General features: G+C 40.6%; 1 protein-coding gene and 1 pseudogene across 1 annotated transcript in view; one reads left to right on the forward strand and one right to left on the reverse strand.

The window, feature by feature from the left end:
- The window catches only part of Pdzrn4 (PDZ domain containing ring finger 4), a 352831-nt gene that overhangs the window by 177299 nt on the left and 155023 nt on the right, over positions 1 to 20509 (reverse strand).
- LOC132656200 (U6 spliceosomal RNA) lies at positions 4381 to 4475 on the forward strand (annotated as a pseudogene).

The following is a 20509-nucleotide window of genomic DNA, read 5'->3' on the forward strand; positions in this document are numbered from 1 at the left end:
TGCAAAGTTGCCTTTTCTAAGACTCAGGGTGAAGTTCTTCTTCCTGGTAATCATTTTTGTAGGTGTGTGTGAGTTTTCATAATGGTTATAGTATTACTTTTATGCAAAATCACTTAATATTCACCATCTTCATTCAGTAAGATCGGAAATTTCAACTGTTACATTTTAATCATTAATATTCTACAATAGAGATAACAAATATTCCTTTACTCACCTCCTAACATTTCATATTAACTGTTTCATTCATATTTTGGTTTATGTCAATAGGTAGCCGTCACATCATCATACACACACTCACAGTGCAACCAAATCATGTATTACAATTATATTTCCTTTCTTATAATATGATGTTATATTTCCAGGGAGTTAATGTCAATCTCTATCAGTTAAACCAGTGTGGATCTATGTAACTATGCACATCCATGCACATAATTACAATAAGTGAAAAAAAAAAAGAGGCCTATGAGTTTGACCTTTAAAGAGAGTAAAGAGAGGTACATATGAATCACTTAAGAAGGCCTTGCCATTGCTGTTTTCCACCCACTTTTGTGTTGGCAATAGGAGAATGTCCTATTTCTAACTTGGCGTATGACTATGGGAGAAGACCCTGTTTCTTCTGTGTGTCAGAGTTTGTAATCAGTGAGTTGGAAATGAAATCAATTCCCCTTAACCACTGCTTTAGTCATGCCTTTCCCGCACTTTTCACCATTATCTTTTCTCCTTTTTGCTGTTGTTCCAGCAAAAGTAAACTGTACACGACTAGAAGTGAATTAGTGATTTGAACTATAAAGTGACTATGGGCGCAGGGGCCAGGACATCAGATGTTCATGCTCATGCTTCAAGAGCTATGATAGACACACGGCCTCTGTCTATGTCTCTCTGTCCCTCTCTCACACACACCCATTATGCATGTATATTTATCTATGGTGGGAAAAATAATCTACAGGAATCATCAAATTTCCAATGAGGAGGTCTTTACCGTAGAAATGCAAATTAAATCGATCTAGTGTAATCTTCTCGCTTAAGGACTGGGGAGACTGCTATGGTCTGATAACATGTCTGCCTCAGGCCATGCAGAAATGGATGGCATTTAGAGCTACGCTGATAAAGCTGGGCTTTTCGGCCCACATCTGTTTTCTAACTTTTCAATTTCTGTGTCTCCTTCTGTTAACAAGTAGGGTTCTTAGGCACAGCCACCTGGGATAAAAAGTTGCTGTTCACATAAGAACGAACAGTAATAGGTGAAGAAACTGAAGAGTGAAGGGTATAGCTGCTCTGTTTCTTCCCTGTTGGGACTTGTAAAGACTTAACTAGGTTTAAATGAAAGACCTTTTTGATATCTTTTGCTTGAAATTGCATTTTTGCCTCAATTAGGCAGTATTCAAACAACCACAACCACCCAGTAGGGTGAGGTCAGACAGAATTTTCTTGTCCTCCTGTTATTTGATGTGGTGAGAAGTCAAGCCCAGAATACCAGCCATTCCATTGGGAGTGTCAGTTAACAGAGCCCTTCCCCAGATGACTGTGTGACCTTTCACACAGTGAGAAAAAGAAAGGTGGTCAACCTTACTGTTGGCTCATACGTGCAAGTCTCATTTCAGCCCACTGTCAAAAATGGAGGACAGCCTCTTGCTTTCTACAGAAGGCACCAAAGAGAAGACGCTGAGTCCTAAATTCTGAGTATGACATTTCACTGGGGTTAGTGTATCTCCAGCTGGCGCAGGGGTTGCCATCTTCCTGATTCTACTGTATTCTCTGCCAAGAAGGAGAACGAAGTCAGGAAAGACAACATTTATACAGAAGGTGGGTGAAACAGTGTGAGTTTTCCTTGTCCTCACTTTGCAGTCAATAGACAGTCAAAGCCTCAGGCTCCCTTGCCACAATCCCGGTTGGAAATGGCTTAACCTTTCTGCAGTTAGAGCCCATGTTTCTGACACTGTAAGAGCCGTTCCTCTTCATCCTGACAACAGCCCTTTCATTCTGAAGATGCGAAAATTAGGGCCCAGTCAGTCTCCACAGGCAGAACAGAACTTTAAGCCAGAACAGGATTCCAAATGAAGTAGCTCCTCCTTTACATCCTACAGCAGTCTCTTTCCTTCTACAGAAGGCGCTCAAGAGAAGATGCCCTAAACATTCCAGATAAGCCCTAAATTCTGTCTTTGACATTTCACTGGAAGCTAGGACCAGAACAACTTCGGAAGCTTCAATAGGAAAATAGTCTAGCAATAGATATGGTATTTCTAGCACTGCTCTGATAAGAAATTCTAGGCAATAGCTTGTACTTAAAAGTGCATTATCACGCAAAGCTTCAGAATATCCATCGTTATGTCTTCAGGTGTTTACCTGTGTGTTCTGAAGCACCTGTAGTATCCACTGCTTTTGGGAAATGCATGCCTGTGATGCTTCAAGAACAAATATGAAGGAAGGAGAAACACGACTTTGTTTAAACAAACAAACAAACAAACACAAAAGAAATGGTGGTTTAAAGTTATTCTGAGACATTACACTATGCAAAATGACCTTTTCTGGTCACTGTGGATGTCACTGGTTAAGATCAGGAATAGGGTGGGGTTTTAAACCAATACAATTGTTGTCCTTGTAAGAAGAAAGGCATAAGAATACTAGATGTAAGAGGAGGAGAGATTGAGCTAGAACTCAGCAAGCTGAGGAACCTCAGAGGCTACCAGAGGCAGACAGCGTCTCCCCACAAAAGCTGCAGAGAAAATATGCCCAGCTGGCACCTTGCTTTCAAAGAGTAATCTTTAAAGCCAGAAACAGTAAGTTGTTGTTTTAAACTGACATTAATCTATATTATGATCCTAATTTTGACACTGCACAATGATATCTTGTGTAACATACCGAAGAGCAAGAATATGAAACTTCCGAAGTACTTTTATTTTTGAGGCACTTGTAAAATAATATTTTAAAAATCATTTATTTATTTTATATCCCAACTGCACTTTCCCCTCCCTTCTCTTCTCCCAGTCCTTCCTCCTCCCTTTCCCCTCCCTTGAATCCACTCCTATCCACTCCTCCCATGAATATCAACCAGCCCTGGCATGTCAAGTTGCAGTAAGTAAGGTACATCTTCTCCTATTGACGCGATGCAACCCAGCAGGAGGAAAGAGGCTCAAAGGCAGGTAACAGAGTCAGAGACAGCCCCTGCTCCTGCTGTTAGGACTCCACAAGACCTACCCACACAACTGTAACTTATGTGCAGAGGGCCTAGGTCAGTCCCATGTAGGTGCAGGCTCTCTTGCTGACAGTTCGGTCCCTGTGAGCCCCTATGGAACCTTGTTAGTTGACTCTGTGGGCATAAATAATCAGTTTTTAGGAGGGAAATAATAATCGCATATCACTCAGTACCACAGTGATGCGGATAAGGATGACGGACAGAACCTTTTTCTCTCTTAGCACAGCGCGAATCCCTCCAGCGTCATCTCTCTCTCTCTACTTTATGGCTGGGAAGCATGAAGGCAGAAATCTTGTCTTTTCTGAGGTTTGTGGTTAGTGCTATGCCTGAGACCCAGTGCAGACTCAATGAGAATTCATGGCAGATGCATAAAGGGATGACAAAAGTGGGTAGAGGCTAACCTCTTCCTACAAATCGAGAAATGCGTTGCACTCAACATCTGTTCCCTATAACAGCACCATGGCAAGCCCGCTGTGCTCAGTGGCCCTTTCTGGCTTTCAGGGAACTTTTGTCTTGTTCAGCTCATTGGGTTTTTCATCTGTTGTTATGTTTAGATAGGCAATCAACTGCTTCAAAAAAAAAAAAAAAAAACTGTCTCCAGTCAGAATTCATTCCATAAAGAAAATGTATTATATATGCTAACTGGGGTTTTATTAAATCTCAAGAAGGAAAAAAAATGTCATTTGCAGGAAAGTGGATAGACTTGTAGACCATTCCTAATGGCAAAATAATGTAAACTCAGACTGGAGACTATTGCATGCTTCCTCTTATATATAAAAATCAGATTATAAATGTATACATATATGTATAATACTTTATAAGATTATTTTATATAAAATATATTTTATATGCCATAAAATATATTTATACATAAAATCATATCACATAGGTACTGTTTTGGAAGATGAATATTTTGGAAGATAAGGGAATTTAGCAGGAAGAAAAATGGAAGACGGTAATAGGGAGAGAATATGGTTAAATGGAAAAATGGTTAAAGTATATGATAGACTTGAACAAAAATGTCATGAAGCTAATTACTTTGAACAATGAATATACTCTCATGAAAACATTGTAGAAGGGGATTATCCTATAATATTTTTGCCTTTGATACCATTTGGATTTCACTTATATAGCTGAGTATTCTGTGGTATTTGAGGAAGGTTTCAAAGGCAAAGAGAACAGAAATGGCACTCGCTTCGGCAGCACATATACTAAAATTGGAAGATTAGCATGGCCCCCACGCAAGGATGACATGCAAATCCATGAAGCGCTTCATAATTTTAAGGAAATCATGGAGCTAGAAAGATCATCCTGAGTGAGGTAACCCAGAACCACAAAGACATGCATGGTATATACTCACTTATAAGCGAATATTAGCTATTTAATACAGGATAAACACACAACAAAATCTACAGACCTAAAGAAGCTAAACAACAAGGAGGACCCTAGGGAGGAAGCTTAATTCTCATTCAGGAGAGTAAACAGGGTAGACATTGGAAGTGGTGGAAGAGAGGGAACAGGACAGGAGCCTACCACAGATGTCCTCTGAAAGGCTCCACCTAACAGGAGATGGAAGCAGATTCTGAGACTCACAGTCAAACTTTGGGCAAAACACAGGGAGTCTTTTGGAAGAACTGTGCGTGGTGGTGGTGGTGGGGGAGGCAGGTAATAAAAGGACTCAAAAGGGACAGGAGCTCCACAAGGAGAGCAACAAAGCCAAAAATTTTGGCCCCAGGGGGACCTGAGGAGACTGATACAGCAATCAAGGACCAGGCATATAGAGGACCTAGACCCCCTGCTCAGATGTAGCCCATAAGCAACTCAGTCTCCATGTGGGTTCCCAAGTAAGGGGAGCAGGGGTTGCCTGTGACATGAACTTGGTTGCCTGCTCTTTGATCACTTCCCCCTGGCAGTGTGACCTTCCAGGTCACAGAGAAAGAGGATCCAGGCAATCCTGATGAGACTTGATAAGCTAGGGGCGGATGGCAGGGGAGGAGAACTCCCCCTTTCAGTGGACTAGGGGAATTGAATAGGGCAGGAAGAGAGAGGGAGGGTGAGACTGGAGGAGATGAGGTAGGGGGCTACAATCAGAATATAAAATGAATAAATTGTAAAAAAGTATTAAAAAGAGAGCAGAAATGTTCATTATTTATTCAAATATGCATCACTAATACAACAGCAATGGATGGCCCTCAGGAACAAGAGTAACACGAACAGGAGAAGGAAGTAGAGAAAGGAAAGTTTCGGAAGGAAGCAGAAAGATGAAAAACTCTGCTTACTCAGCCATATTTTTGAAAATTTTGTATTGTTTACTAAAAGTCAATTAAATTTGAGTTTAAAGCTCTGCAGTAGGGCACTGAAGAGCTGGCTCGGCAGTTAAGAGTTCTTGCTCTTCTTGCAGAGGACCTAGGTTCATTTCCTGCCACACTCCTGAAGCACTCACAGCTCTCTGTAACTCGGGTTTCAGGAGCTCTGACTCCTCTGACGACTGGCTTCCATAAGTACCTGCATGCACATGGTACACATACAAAGAAGCTGGTATACACACACACACACACACACACACACACACGCACACACACACTTAATTATTAAACCAAAACAACAAAACAACACTTCAGTAGAGTTTGGGTTTGGATTCCAGGGGCCCCACAATCTTCTCACTTCCAAGGCTAGCCCTCAGCACACAGGATAGACGTGGAGAACTCCTCCTCCTCTGGATGAAATTCCATTTCACTTCAGAAGACTTCATCTCACGTGATGAAAAACGATGGTGTTTTAAACAGAACCCGCAGGTCTATTTTGACCAAACCTGAACTCCATAAACTTACAGAAAGGCTCCTTTGCTGTGCATATTCAGTAGGGATGGCTTGCTCTAAAATCATGTTGTGCTGAAGAAAAGCGATTTAATGTTCTGTGGAAAGGCTTCTAGATTGAAAATAATCACCTTTTTTATGATGAATGAATTAGTAGCATCTAAATAATTTCATAAAGCTGAAGTAGCTCCCCTTTACAGAATACGAAATGCCTACTTTTTCTCTTCTACTCACATTTATGGTCTCAGTTCATCATGCATTCTTATTTATAATACCTATTTGCTGAAATTATTCTTGACTTTTTTTTTCAGTTGATAAACACTGTCAAGGTAATTATTAAGTGTATATTTCTCTACTCAGCCAACTTGCTTTATTATCAAATCTCACTCTAAAAACGAATTGTATGTGAAGCCAACGGGTCGCACGTTTGAGAATTTTAATTACTTCTCTATGATCACTTTATATTCTGTACGTAGCATTCAGGTAACACAGCCTCTACAATGATAAGCAGTTTAATTAGAGAGCCGAGATAAGGAAAATGCCTTTTACGTTACCAAATTTGCTCATGCCAGTCTCATGATGACTTGGGCTTTGCATTTTCATGCAGAATTTTAAATATGGAACGTTAGCGTCAGGTGAGCCTTCCCTCCTGATGGTCCTGCAAATGCTTCTCTACCACGGCATTTGGTTTCCTCCCTTCGTACATGTAAACACTGTGGTTGTAATTAGATTGCAAACTGAAACCTGCCTTTAATCTTTGTGCCAGTCCAAACACACACATTATTCCTCACACTCCTAACTTGGCACTGGAATCACAACAAATAGACACAAATGTAAACCCCCATGCTGCCAATAGCATGCCTGCCCTTTCCACAAACTGTCTCAGAGGATAGCCATTGATTTCCTCGTTATTATGAACATGAAATTATTGAATGACAGATGATAGAGTGTTAGGTCCTACAAGTATTTTCCCAAATGGGTTATCTAGCCAGAGTTGCCATGGAAACGATGCTGTTTGACAGACCTGCCCACAAAGAACTCTTTGCTCAGAATTCAGCATCAAATAGCTCCCAGCTTACTGCAGGCTCGTGTTAAAACAGAGAACACGGAAGGTTTCTTATTAAGAAAAGAAGGGCTTTCTTATAGATGAGTCTGCCCTGTCATAGGATGTACTAAAGTGACATTGAGATATCTCAGCCTGGCACCCTCCTGCCACACACACACTCATGCACACACACACACACACACACACACACACACACACACACACAAGTGAATGAGGACTTCACTAAGGGCTGGACTTTGGGCTATTAATAAAGACAGTGTTAATTCTTAGAAGATAAATTAGTGGATCTGAGAGTGCATAGTCCACTGGGAATATAAGTTCTGCATCACAACACACATCTCATTAGAAGGAAAGAGGCCCCAAGCCCAGCGTTTTCCGGTCAACACAGTACTTAATGCTGTGAAGAAGGCTTGGGAACTGAATTTTCCTCTTTCTTCCTTTTGTTGACAAATGCACGTGATAACATTTTCAAATTAGAGTAACACTTCTCAACAAAATACTCTTAGTGTTGACGTCTTCTAATTCCCATGTCTCTTCTTAAGTGTTGGGTTCACACTCAACATAGTGAAACTGAGATCATACTCTGGAATGGTACTTCATGTCACTCTGGCCAATTAAGGGTATCACACCAGCATGATTAAGGCAGAAGGAGCCACCTGCTGCCCACAATAGGTTTTGATAGTTTTGATATTTTCCTTCTCCCTCAGTCTCCTCTCCTACCCCATCCAGCTTTATGATTCTACTTCTTCATTTGCTATCTGCTAAATACAGACATGAAGTTATACCTCACACCACAATGTGCCACTTAGTGATAACTATGCAGACAATAAGATTGTGACTCTCCAAATTAAGATAGCCTGATGTTACAAGATAAAAGAACCACCTAGGACCTCTTGTAGAAGGAGATCCCGTCACCAGGTCGGTGCCTTTGCTAGTTTCACTTTCTTTTATTTTGACACAAAAACTCGGTCACTGAGCTAATCTTTGCTCTTAAGAATTCTGGAAGTTAGATTGCTGTAACATCCTCTACTTTTTATGTAATTTGTGTGTGCGTGTAGATGTTCATGTGTGTGTGCCTCTGTGTATGCAAGTTTGTTTGGTATGTGTGTGTGTGTGCATGTGTGTGTGGCGTTGACAAGGTGATACTGAGTGTCTCCTCATCTATTCTCCAGCTTGTTTTTTGAGGTAAGGTCTCTCACTGAACTGCAGCTTGTCTGTTTGCTGTTCAGCAATCTCCAGGGATCTCTCGCTCTCTCTACCCAGACCTCCACATATAGACAGTCAGCAGTGTACTGGGCACTTCCATTGGCGGCATCAAGAAACATATAACACTGGTTCTCAACCTGTGGTCTGTTACCCCTTTGAGATCGCATATCAGATATCTCCTTTATCAATATTTATGTTACAATTCTGAACAGTAGCAAAATCACAGTTATGAAGTAGCAATGAAAATGGTTTTATGGTTGGGGTCACCACAACATGAGGAACTGTATTAAAGAGTTGTAGCTTTAGGAAGGTTGAGAACCACTGATCAAACACCTTCTGTCTTAAACTCAGCATATTCAGTGTTTTACATTATTACTCTCTCAAACAGGGACCAGTTTCTGTATTAAATGGCATGTCATTCACCCAGCTACTCATGTGAGCATTGCCATCATCTCTAACACACCACTTTGCCTCATTAATTACGTTACTCAACCCCTAAGTCCTATTAATTCCACCTAACATTGCCCAAATTTCTCAATTTCTGCTTCTACTGCCTCGCTACAAGGCCACAATTATCTTTCTTAAATAATAGCAAGGAGACAGCCTACTTCTATTCAATCTCAGCGTCTTATCCAGAATCCATAACTCAACTAAATTAATGTTTACTGGACATAAATCTGGTCAGATTGCCTGTCGGAGGCACTGCTTTCAATGCCTCTCCAATGCCTTCAAAATATAATAGTCACATGGCATTTTGCCTGTTTACTATCTACCTTTATCTCTGTCTTCCTTGTCTTGTTCGCTTCAAGTGTATCCCTCTAAACTCTAACTATCTTGTCTTACTTATTTTTAGATTTCTTATTAGTACATGAATTCTTTTACTTCTAGATCTTTTCATACACCATTTCTGTTGTGGCATAGAACATTTTAAATTAGAAATATTAAGTCCCCACATACTGCCATGCTGTGTACCTCTTTGTCCTCTCAGCTTTCGGGTGACGTTCTTTCTCCTAAGAAGCATGACACTGTAAATCAAGACACTGAACAATGTCTTAAAGTGTAACTTCTTGGCATTTGATTTGGGAAGGCTGGATCTTGAGGATATGATAGATTATAAATGGAATAAAGCGTCAGACAGTAGACAATGGATTTTGAGAGAATTAATTCAAAAAGGGCAGGGAAGAAAAATGAAAAAGACCCAAGCCTGAAGAGGCCTTTCAGAATGAATGAAGATCTTTTCTACATGGCTTTGCTTTAACTGTCAGCTACAAACCAGGTCAGAGTGGGACGGATGGAAGCCATGTGAAAGAAAATGCCTGTTTGTGGCTGACTCTAACAGAAGTCCTAACATAGGCCAACCTTCAGAATGTTCACGGCCATTCATCTGACCAGGATTAAGCTTTCAGTTTACAGTTAACAAAGAGTGCTAAGCAGGAATTAAGTTGATTTAGATGGAAGGAAGTTACCTTAATACATGAGTTGTTTGTATTAATAGTTGCTTAGACCCCGAACCCTCTGACTTTAATCTCTCTCTCTTGATCTGCATCAATGAGTCTCAAGGTTGACATGCACCTGAGTGACTGAGATGAACATTTCTTCTTTTCTTAAAATCTTTCTTTATAAGTTTAGAAAGTATCAAGAATAGACAAAAGTAAATAAAATAGTACTATGAAACCTAATGACCAGTTCTCACATACAGCAATCATCAATGTATTATATGTTGATATATTATGTATATATATAACATCTCTATCTATCTATCTATCTATCTATCTATCTATCTATCTATCTATGGAGAGAGAGAGAGAGAGAGAGAGAAAGAGAGAGAATTAGTTTTAAAAGGTCAGTAATAAATGTCTGGAACTCAAAAACTGAGAATCTAAGACCAGAACCCAGACACCACCCTGTTTAAAGTTTCCTTCTGTGGTATAGGATGTCAGCCAGGGTGCTAATGACTACACTAGTTTAAACTGAGTAACTCTCCTGGATAATGCAAAGCTCCTAAAGGCCCACTTTGTGGCCTCCCAATCACCACCACAGAGGCCACATTAGTCCTCCCTCCTTGGAACAGATAGCTGGCTGTAGTTCATCTGTCGATTTGTTTATCTCCTGGTATGTATTTTATTTGACACTGCATTCTTAGTAATGCCTTATTTATAAAAAACAATCACCAGTTTTGAATGATTGAATCATGCTGGCAATGAGTAACCTTTATATACTATCAGAAGCCCTGTAGTAAAGACTGTTACAATCAGAAAATAAAGCTCAGGCCTGCTCACTTTGAAGTGTTAATTCCAAACTTTGTGTGATCAGTCTATGCTCTTCTTCACAGCACTCCAAAACAATGTTCTGTTTCCTGTGCCTTTATCTATATATCCTATCGAAGGCACATTCTGGACCTTTTAGAACTTAAATGTCTCTGCTTCAAAAATAATGAACTGTGTCTTTCCTCAAGGATCTGTATGCACATATGAACCACCGCTAACAATCTTTCAAATAATCCCAATATCTACTTTCCCCACCACCCAGGAATTCTTCTTGTAGGAAGTACTGTGCTCAACAAGCGTTGAGTGGCATGGAAGGTGGCTCTTAGCCCTCTGCTCTACTGCTGATCTTACTGTTGCTTTTTCCTGTCTTACGACAATTCTTTGCCCTGAAGTCAGCACAGCAGATAATAGAAGGGTGGTTTAAGGGTAAAGCTTTGTGAGATGGGCTGCAGTCTTTCGGGGATTGTCTACAGATGTTGAACTTTGCCTTACTGATGATGTAGCTTGGTTTGTGTTGCAGGGGGAGTCTAAGCACTGGAGATGCCAGAGTGAATAATTCATAGAGAGACACTGTAGTAAGGTAGGGAACCAATCAGCAGTGCAGAGGGGCAACGTGAGATGAGGCAGGAAGCCCTGTTTACAAAGTGTTGGCCCAGGAAAGACTGGTCAGCAAGGGAGGAGGATTCTAAGAAGAATTTTGAAGTTTCTTATTGATGGTTGACGAGTGCAAGGACAGAGATCGTGTTACTCCGCCTTTTATGACTATAATTAAATACCTGAGGCAGGCACTCTTTTCAGGGAAGAGGCTATTTGGCTCCTGGTTTTGAAGGCTGCAAATCCAACAGGCTTGGAGTCAGGTTTTGGGAGGGCTCTTTCTGGCTGCAGCTCATCGAAGTGAGAGTGTGAAGAATAGACTCTCTGCTTGAGCAGGTTTCTCTCAGGGAAACTGCTCTGGTGTAATCCACCAACTCCCCAAAGGCCCTGCCTCTAAACACGTGGGGCTGGGCTTCCAGCTTCTCAATCCTCCACCCAAAACACAAAGCATTTAAAAGCCACATGTAATCAAAATGGTAGGAGAGAGCTCAATTTGAGGGTAAATATGAAGGAAAACTGAAGTATCTTGTTACAGATGCAGGGAAGAAACGCAGGTTCAAACAGCTTTTTCCCAAGCCCAGGAGTCATTCATCACACCTTTCTTGAAGTGATGTTTTTATTGCTGTGGACGGATGTGCAAAATGTTAAGTTGGTGGTAGTGTGTTTCTTCATGGATGTTTTTAATTTGCCTAGCAAAGAGAGCAAGGGAATTAGAATAGTGAACAAAGAAATGCCAGTGGGTGGACTTTTACTGCAAATAAACGTCCTTGTGGTTAGCTACCTCTTTAGAAATTACATTTCGGTTATTGAGAAGAGGTTTTTAAAAAATGTTTAGTTACTGAATATGTGAGAATGCCAACTTAGGTATATCATCACATTTTAGGAATACAGTAACAATGACCTATGAAAGTCAGGATTCAGAACAATTGCAAAATGCAGGGAAAAATTAACCCAATGAGGCTGCAATTTGGACAGGTGGGTTAGTTCTCCAGAACAAACTTAACCTTCGCATCACTTTCAACCAACACCTGCTCTGAAGGGTGTTTTTATAGGACAGGTGAGACACCTCACTGAGATAGCTGGTTTTGCTATTGAGAACTAGGCTAGATTTCAGGGGAAGACACAAGGCAAAAGGATGCTTGGGGCAACTTTCTGGCCTCCTCCCCCATGCCTGCATCCTGTGTCTAACCTCTCATTCTCCTCCATCCGAAAGCTGTAAACATTTTAGTTTACAGTCCCAGAACAAAACAGAACATATGTAGTATATTTTCATACAGAAGTAAAAGCTCCAAAGCCCCATGAGGTCTTCATTTCTAAAGTATGCCTTCTGCTCAAATGCCCTCTTGGTGGTGCCTCCAATGGGCTGCAAATCACTTAATGCAAATTATTCAGATTCAGATGAGGTTAAAGCTTCTTCAGAATGGTATTACTGGACTATTTTACACAGAGACCAATTACATATTTTCTGCATCAGTCCCTCACTACCCACTAAAATTTTGCTGATATTAGCTTTATCCAAAATGCCTTTCTGGGATTTAAGTACCAATAGTGTCTATTACAAAATTCATCCATGTTTTCTGTCAGGTTGAAGTTAAACGCACACCAGGGAGAGTTAAGAAAGAAAGAAAGAAGAGTCACAAAGATGCTGCAGATTCAGTAGATATGGAAACAAAGAGAGCGTGTTTGTGTGGTACTCTCAAGGTGGCTCAGCCAGAACCTGAGGTATGTTGCAGCCCATTTGAATGGAAGGTTGTTCCATGTTCCCCCTAGGAGTTGCATAGTGGCCTAAGCTTAAAGAATGACGTGTTTCAGAGGGCTGGGGCAGTACATACATTGCTACACATATGCACATTCCCTCATGTGGACGTGGACACACATGCGCTCATGCTTGGCTTTTTGTGCCTTTGTATAGGCCAAGGGGCCATCTTTATAAGGCAAAGAAGCCATAACTTTTACCCAACAATTAAGAATGGAATATGGAGACAATTGCTGCTTTTTCTTCCTCCTTTATCATATATATTTAATATATAATATTGTGGGTTGGAATAACTCTAAAGCTCATATATCTGTAAAATTTTCAGGGTGTACACTAGAAAATATTGAACAAAACTGTAGAAAGATGGGAAAAATGAAGTAATACATTAAAGAAGTAATAGAAAGACAAAGTAACATGGATTATTATATCCTTTTATCATCTATGTGGGTTAGTGTCTCCTTATAATGTGTTTTGACCATACATGATTGTTTTTAATTCTTTTTTATATCTTGATCATTGTATTTGATAATAAACATGAATTATTTATATAAGGCTAGTTAGTGAAGAATTTTATAGTTTGATAATTTCACATATGTATATAATGTATTTCAATCAAATCCACAGCCTGTATCTCCTCTCCAACTCCTTCCTACTATCCCCCTCCCACATACTTTTCCTTCTTAACATTTTTGGTTTGGCCACTGAGTGTTCTTAGTACTCCAAGAGTGTCCCTAGGTGTGTGCCACTGCAAATAACCTCCCAGGAGTCACGTCTCTGAAGGAAACTGATTATCCTTTCTCCAGGAGCTACCAATAGCCAATTGTTCCTCTGCTAGGGGCAGAACTCTGTGCATCCCTCCCCCATTTATACCAGAGTTTTGGCCAATTTGTCTTGTACAGGTCTTGCGAATACAGTCACAATTATAAGTCCATGTGAGGGACTGCCATGTATAGAAAACATTGTTTCACAATAGCCTTTTGCTACCAATGGATCTTACTATCTTTCTAGACCTTCTGTGATGATTCCTAAGTATTTGAGGTGTGTGTGTATGTGTGTGTGTGTGTGTGTGTGTGTGTGTGTGTGTGTTACCTTTCTGTTGCCGTGATTATATTCTATCACCAAAAGCAACTTATGCAAGATTTTATTTTGGCTCATAGTTCCAGAGTTCTACAATCCATAGTTGTGAGGACAATATGGCAGGATCAGACATGGAAACAGGAGCAGGAAGCCAAGGGCTCATTTCTCAACTAAGCATAGGAAATAGAAATCAAGAACTGGTGAGGGAGGGGCTGCCAATTATCAAACTCTCCCCTACCGGTGTACTCTTCCAGGAAGATTCCACATAATAAGTGTTCTATGAAATCCTCCAAATAGTGCCAACAACTTGGGATCATGTAATGAAATTAATGAGCCTATGGGGGACATTCCTTATTCAAACTACACGAGAGCATCATACAGATGAACCACCCCGTAGCGTCCTATTCTCTGCAGCCGGCCAGGTGTGAGTCTCTGCTTCACTCACCATTTACTGCATAAAGAGGCCTTTTTCTGGAGAAGGTTGAGAGCATGGACGTGAAGGTAAATATGTACAGGGCTTCTCAACACTGTCATTTAGCAGAATAACAGCAAGTAGGTCCATCACTAGGGCAAAACTCTCTCCCATTTTCAGCCATTCGCCTTGTGAATTGGGAATTTTGAACAAAGGCCAACTGAGTATGTTTTAAAATTTAGTGCCATATCGAGAAAAATAATAGTAAAAAATTGTTTTAAAAAAGGTACAGGCACACATATGACCAGGCAGAACATGTTTACATTTCTACCCTTAACACCATCCAGATGCTCCAGCAATTCAGTTACATGTTCATGTTATCTTGCCAGTAGGCAGGATTTGAACTTGTAACTCTGATATCTGCATTGCTCCATATACCTACTTTTCTATAAGTAGCACTTTAGTGTGTGACTTACCATAGGGCACCCTTGCAAGAGGCAGAACAATTTGCTTTTATGTAAGAGAAAAAAGTCTAAGTGCTTAGGAAATAAAGTCCCACTTTTTGATGTGAGCTTTCTAAGTTCCATAAGGACATAAGAGCCAAAACACAACAGCACAATTTCAAGATGCTTATTGACCAGAAATGTTTCTACTTTTAAGACTCTGGGTAATCTGGAAAGTTTAAAAAAAAAAAAGAGTAAATGTTCCAAGTGTTTTGGGAACACTCAAATTTTGATCTATTAAAAGTTACTAGATTTTCAAACCAATTAAATACAGCATCTACCCCTGCTCCGGCTTGCCTCTCAATCCTATTAAACCAAATGCTAATTGAGGATGGAAAAGTGGCAATTTTATCTGCCAAGTGAAAATGATTTAGTGCAAGTTAATAAGAGTTGGCTTATTACGGACTGGCCATTTTGATTCCAGCTTGTTACAATGGTAGAAATTACTTTCAAAAGATAAACTCATTTCCCAGTCATTTACAAGCATAGGGCTTTGTTGTGTCTCGTTTGGGATGGGGAATGGGATGGAAGGGTAGTAGAGGACAAAAAAGTAAGTTTACCTGACATGTTACACCCACATCTAGAGTGAAGGAAGTTGGAAGCAGACAAAGCATCCTAATATTAAGCTTGTGTTTTGTCTTAAGGTGTTGTCTGAAAGAACTGTATCAATTCTTAGGTTTGAATTTAAATAGACTTCCCCAAAGAGGAGGCATTTACACAAGTAGCATTTGCTTACTAGAGACCCTAGTTGCCTATTAAACTATACATCCCATTTTAAAACTGCATCATACAAACAAGAATAAGAACTAATTACCATCAAGAAAGGAACTAGCCAAGTGCTGTCCTATTACACTGTAATGATTTCTAATTAGGGTCCTTTGTAAAAAATAATAGTAATAAATAGTAAAGTTGACCTTAAGTACATTTTATATTTTTCTTGCATCTTAAAATATGTAGAAATAAAACTTCCATTTTTTTTCAGAATAATTCTTGATAAACACAAGAAATTAAAGCTCTTCAAGCTAAACTTTCTGGTTAAATAACATGTATATAAGTGATAGAAAATGCCAAAAAGGGTTGCTTAGCTCAATTAGTAATTCAGGCCTGGAAGTGGGTCTTTGTGAGTCCCAGCTGTAGATAAGGGTACATCTGGAAGCAAGTCCCTCCCCAGCCAGTGGGGTTGCTCCTGGGTCCTTGACTCAAACATGTAGTTAGGTAACTATAATGTTGCTACAGTTTGACTGTTCTTACTTTTAAAGAAGCCTACAGAAATTTGCATCTACAGCTATATAGCACCCTAACATGGGAGTAGCTTAACACCCAAGTGGGATCAGGAGGCTCACCCAAATGCAGCACTCTCCATGGAGTTAACTGTCACTTGGCCTTTGATAGAGCTGTCAGGAAGATTGTTTTAAAAGTGAAGTAAATGCTCCCAGAAAGGAGGTCATAGTTGCAGAGTGCCAGATGTTTGCAGCCTTTGGGCTTAACAGACTTAGAAACGAGTCAAGGGCATTTCAAATAAAGCACTAAAATGTCTTTTTGGTTTCTTCTTGAACCTTTTATAAATACCCAAGAGACTAAAGATTAACTCATGGAAGACTCCAAAGCAGTGGTGCTCAACCTTCCTAATGCTGCCACCCTTTAATACAGGCCCTCGTGTCGTGGTGACCCCTAACTATAAAATTATGTGTTTTGTTATTATTATTATTATTATTATTTATTATTACAACTTATCCACTTTGTATCCCAATTTTAGCTGCCTCCATCATCTCCTCCTAGGCCCGCCCTCCCTCCCACTTCCCCCCCATCCCCTCCTCTGGTGTACTGAAAAGAGGGGTCTTCCTCCCCTACTTTCTGACCTCAGCCTATCAAGCTTCTCAGGACTGCCTGGATCCTCTTCCTCTGTGGCCTGGTAAGGCCACACCAACAGGGAGAAGTGATCAAAGAGCAGGCAACCAAGTTTATGTCAGATATAACCCATGCTCCCCTTACTCGGGAACCCACATGGAGACTGAGATGCCTATGGGCTAAGCCTTCTCCATGCATGGTTCTTGGTTACTGCATCAGTCTCTACAGACCCTCCCCCTGAGCCCAGATATTTTGGCTTTGTTGGTCTCATTGTGGAACTCCTGCCCCTCTAATTTTTCTATCCCCCTGTTTTTCTATAAGACTCCCTGTGCTCTGCCCAAAATTTGTCTGTGAGTGTCTGCATCTGCTTCCTTCCCCTGTTGAGTAGAGCCTTTCAGAGGCTATGGTAGGTTCCTGTCCTGTTCCCTCTCTTCCACTGCTTCCAGTGTCTATCCTGTTTGCCATTCTGAATGAGAATTAAAGCATCCTCCCTAGGGTCCTCCTTGTTGTTTAGCTTCTTTAGGTCTGTAGATTGTAGTATGTTTATGCTATATTATATGGCTAATATTCACTTATAAGTGTGTATATACCATTTGTGGCTTTCTGCTTCTGGGTTACCTCACTCAGGATGATCTTTTCTAGTTCCATTCATTTATCTGCAAATTTCATGATTTCCTCGTTTTTAATAGCTGTGTAGTATTCCATTGTGTAAATGTACCACAATATCTGTATCCATTCCTTCATTGAGAGATATCTGGGTTGTTTCCAGATTCTGGCTATTATGACTAAAGTTGAGCATGTGTCCTTGCTGTATGGTGGAGCATCTTTTGGGTATATTCCCAGGAGTGGTATTCTGGGTATTGAGATAGAGCTATTCCCAGTTTTCTGAGAAGTGCCAGATTGATTGCCAAAGTAGTTTGCACCCCCACCAGGAATAGAGGAGGGTTCCCCTTTCTCCACATCCTTTCCAGCATACACTGTCACTTGAGTATTTCATCCTAGCCATTCTGATGGGTGTAAGATGGAATCTCAGAGTTGTTTTGATTTGCATTTCCCTGATGACTAAGGATCTTGAACACTTCTTTAAGCGTTTCTCCACCATTCAATATTCCTCTGTTGAGAATTCTCTGTTTAGCTCTGTATCCCATTTTTAAATGGATTATTTGTTATGTTGGTGTTCAATTTCTTGAGTTCTTTATATATTCTGGATATTAGCCATAAAATTACCTTTGTTGCTACTTCATAACTAAAATTTTGCTACTGTTGTGGATTGTAATGTGAATATATATGCTTTCCAATAGTCTTAGGGCTTAGGGGACCCCTGTGGAAGGGTCATGACCCATAGGTTGAGAACCACTCATCTAAAGACTGTTAAACAAAGGGGAGATAGGAAATAATGGTTTTGAAAACTTCTATCCTTTCCATGAAACATGGGATGCTACATGGGTGCCTCTGCAAGGATTGCTACAACCAAGATTGCTTGGTTCAGACCAAGAGGGAAAATGTTAGAGTAAATCTCATGATTAGCATCTCAGAAAACCTTGAAGGAGCACCTGTGTACTATTCAGACATATGACATCAGTGTACTACCCAGCTTCCCGTGAATATTAAACCTTCTGGGAAGATTAAGAACCTACCATTTTCACATCAGAATTACACAGGGCTTTACTTCAACAATCTTTTTTTTTTTTTGTGGTGTGTGAGGGGGGGACGGGGATGTGACCTTGTGTAGAGGAGTGGACACTGGTAAGATTCACAGAAATATGAATTTCAGCGAAGTTGTCAATGTGCATATTTCATCAGCTAGCCCTGGACACGGCAGAAATATACAGAAATGCAACACAGCTTCTGACCTACAATCCTATGTGTTCAAGCTGGCGAGAAAACTCCTTCAGGGTAGACACGATGTGACATCGGTCTTCAGAAAGGAAGAACGGCAGAGTCCCAGCCTCACAGCGGAGGGAGGTGCAGACCATGTCCATCCCTGATGCTCATCAGTAACACTGGCGTGGCAGAGTGGCTTTCTCACATTTCCACATACTCACTGTGGGAGGCATGTCCGCATCGGTTACCTTAGACCAGGCAGGTGTGTGAGAAGCACGTGATTTCCCCTGAATTTGCAGGCATTAGACTTGCTAAGGGAATCACGGTAGAGGTGACTCTTTCTACACCTCACGGTTCAACGTTGAGGGTACGAGTTTAAAGCTGATAGTGTAGTGAGTGTGGTAGAAGCGGGTGGGCGCTTGGCAGAGAGAGCAACAGAAAGTATTTGGGATCGGAAAGTAGATAATTCTTCTTTTAAAAATCCTTTCATGCTCTACCCTTCAAGCTGTGGGCCTCGGTACACCTTCCCTTGGGATGGGCCGGATTTAGTACGTGAACTCATTAATAACCCGTGGCAGAAAGGATGCTATGCAATTTCAAACATAGGTGTTTTCTTGACTGTGGCTTCTGATTTTGATCATCTGTCACCCCACTCAGTTACTGTTTTCCTCCCTGGCCATTTCTGCTACGACCCCACCTCATAACATGTGGGTTGCAAGTCCATCTGAGGCCACATAAATGTAGGAAACCTCAAAACTCTGGCAACGGTTAAGAGGCCTCTGAACACATATCCAGAATCAAATGTATAAGAATCCCCAGTGTTGCTGAGAGCGCTTGCTTGTGCTGTGTCATGTGACCTCACCGTAGCTTTGGTGCTGACCCCTCAACATGTAGACGGTGCCCTGTGCATGCCATCTAATGCCACACTGAAGACCTGAAACACCTTGGCTCAGGTCAAGACTCTTGCCTTTTATTGTCCAAACACAGTTTCCTGCTCTTATAGAAACTCAATGGTTTGCATAATGGACAACAAAGACAACATTTTCTAGCACCATTCTCTAGCATGTAAATGTCAAATTAGTATACATTTTCTTTTATTGTATAGAATGTTTGGTTTTAAGAATTGCTGCTTAAGTTACTCACTTGAGTTTCATTAAAAAAAAAAACAAAAAAAAAGCTAAATGATTTTTTGGCTTGGGATTACAAATTTCCAACAGTTTCTGAAATGGCCCTACACATACGTCTGTTATTTTGTATAATTCATGAAAGGCAATATTCTCAATATTGATTATTATAAACCAAACTATCAATCAAATGTGACTATCACTGTAGATGCTCCACGTCCGGCAGTTTCAAACACCCAGCCGAGATTTAATTCTTCCATAAAGACAAGCAGGCCTATCTCTTTCTATGGTATGGCAATTTGCCCCTATGTAATAAGTCATAAAATTATATTTGCACCAAAGAATTATTTTTAAATTAATTTCTTTCTGATTTATTGTCAGCAAGTGCTTGGTTTATGTAGTTATTTTATCTGCCCATATACTCCAGATTGTGTAAAAATAATTCTCAGGCAAAGAAAAAAAAAAAAAAAGAGTACTGAATAGAGTTAAGCCGTGAGGACCTTGTGTGGCATCTCAGTGGCTGGGCACCACGGTCACTGCCAAACAGTTAGACGCTAAAGGGTACTAACAATTGTGTGAGGTTCAGAGGAAAAATTTCCCGATGAAAACTTCAGGTGAGATCACATCATTGGCCCCAGCCTGACTCTAACCAAAGGAGAATTTGCTTTTCCAAGAGATTCTAAGTCAGAACGAGCCAGCTGTGCTGAACCTTGGTTCTTGGCCCACAGTGATGTGTTGTGGTGGTTTTGCTCCACTCTCTTTTGAAGTAATTTGTTACAGAGCAACAGGCAGTGAGATGCTCTTAGAGGGCAAAGGCCGAGGC

Source organism: Meriones unguiculatus, chromosome 8 (genome assembly GCF_030254825.1).
Source record: "Meriones unguiculatus strain TT.TT164.6M chromosome 8, Bangor_MerUng_6.1, whole genome shotgun sequence".
Lineage (NCBI taxonomy): Eukaryota > Metazoa > Chordata > Mammalia > Rodentia > Muridae > Meriones > Meriones unguiculatus.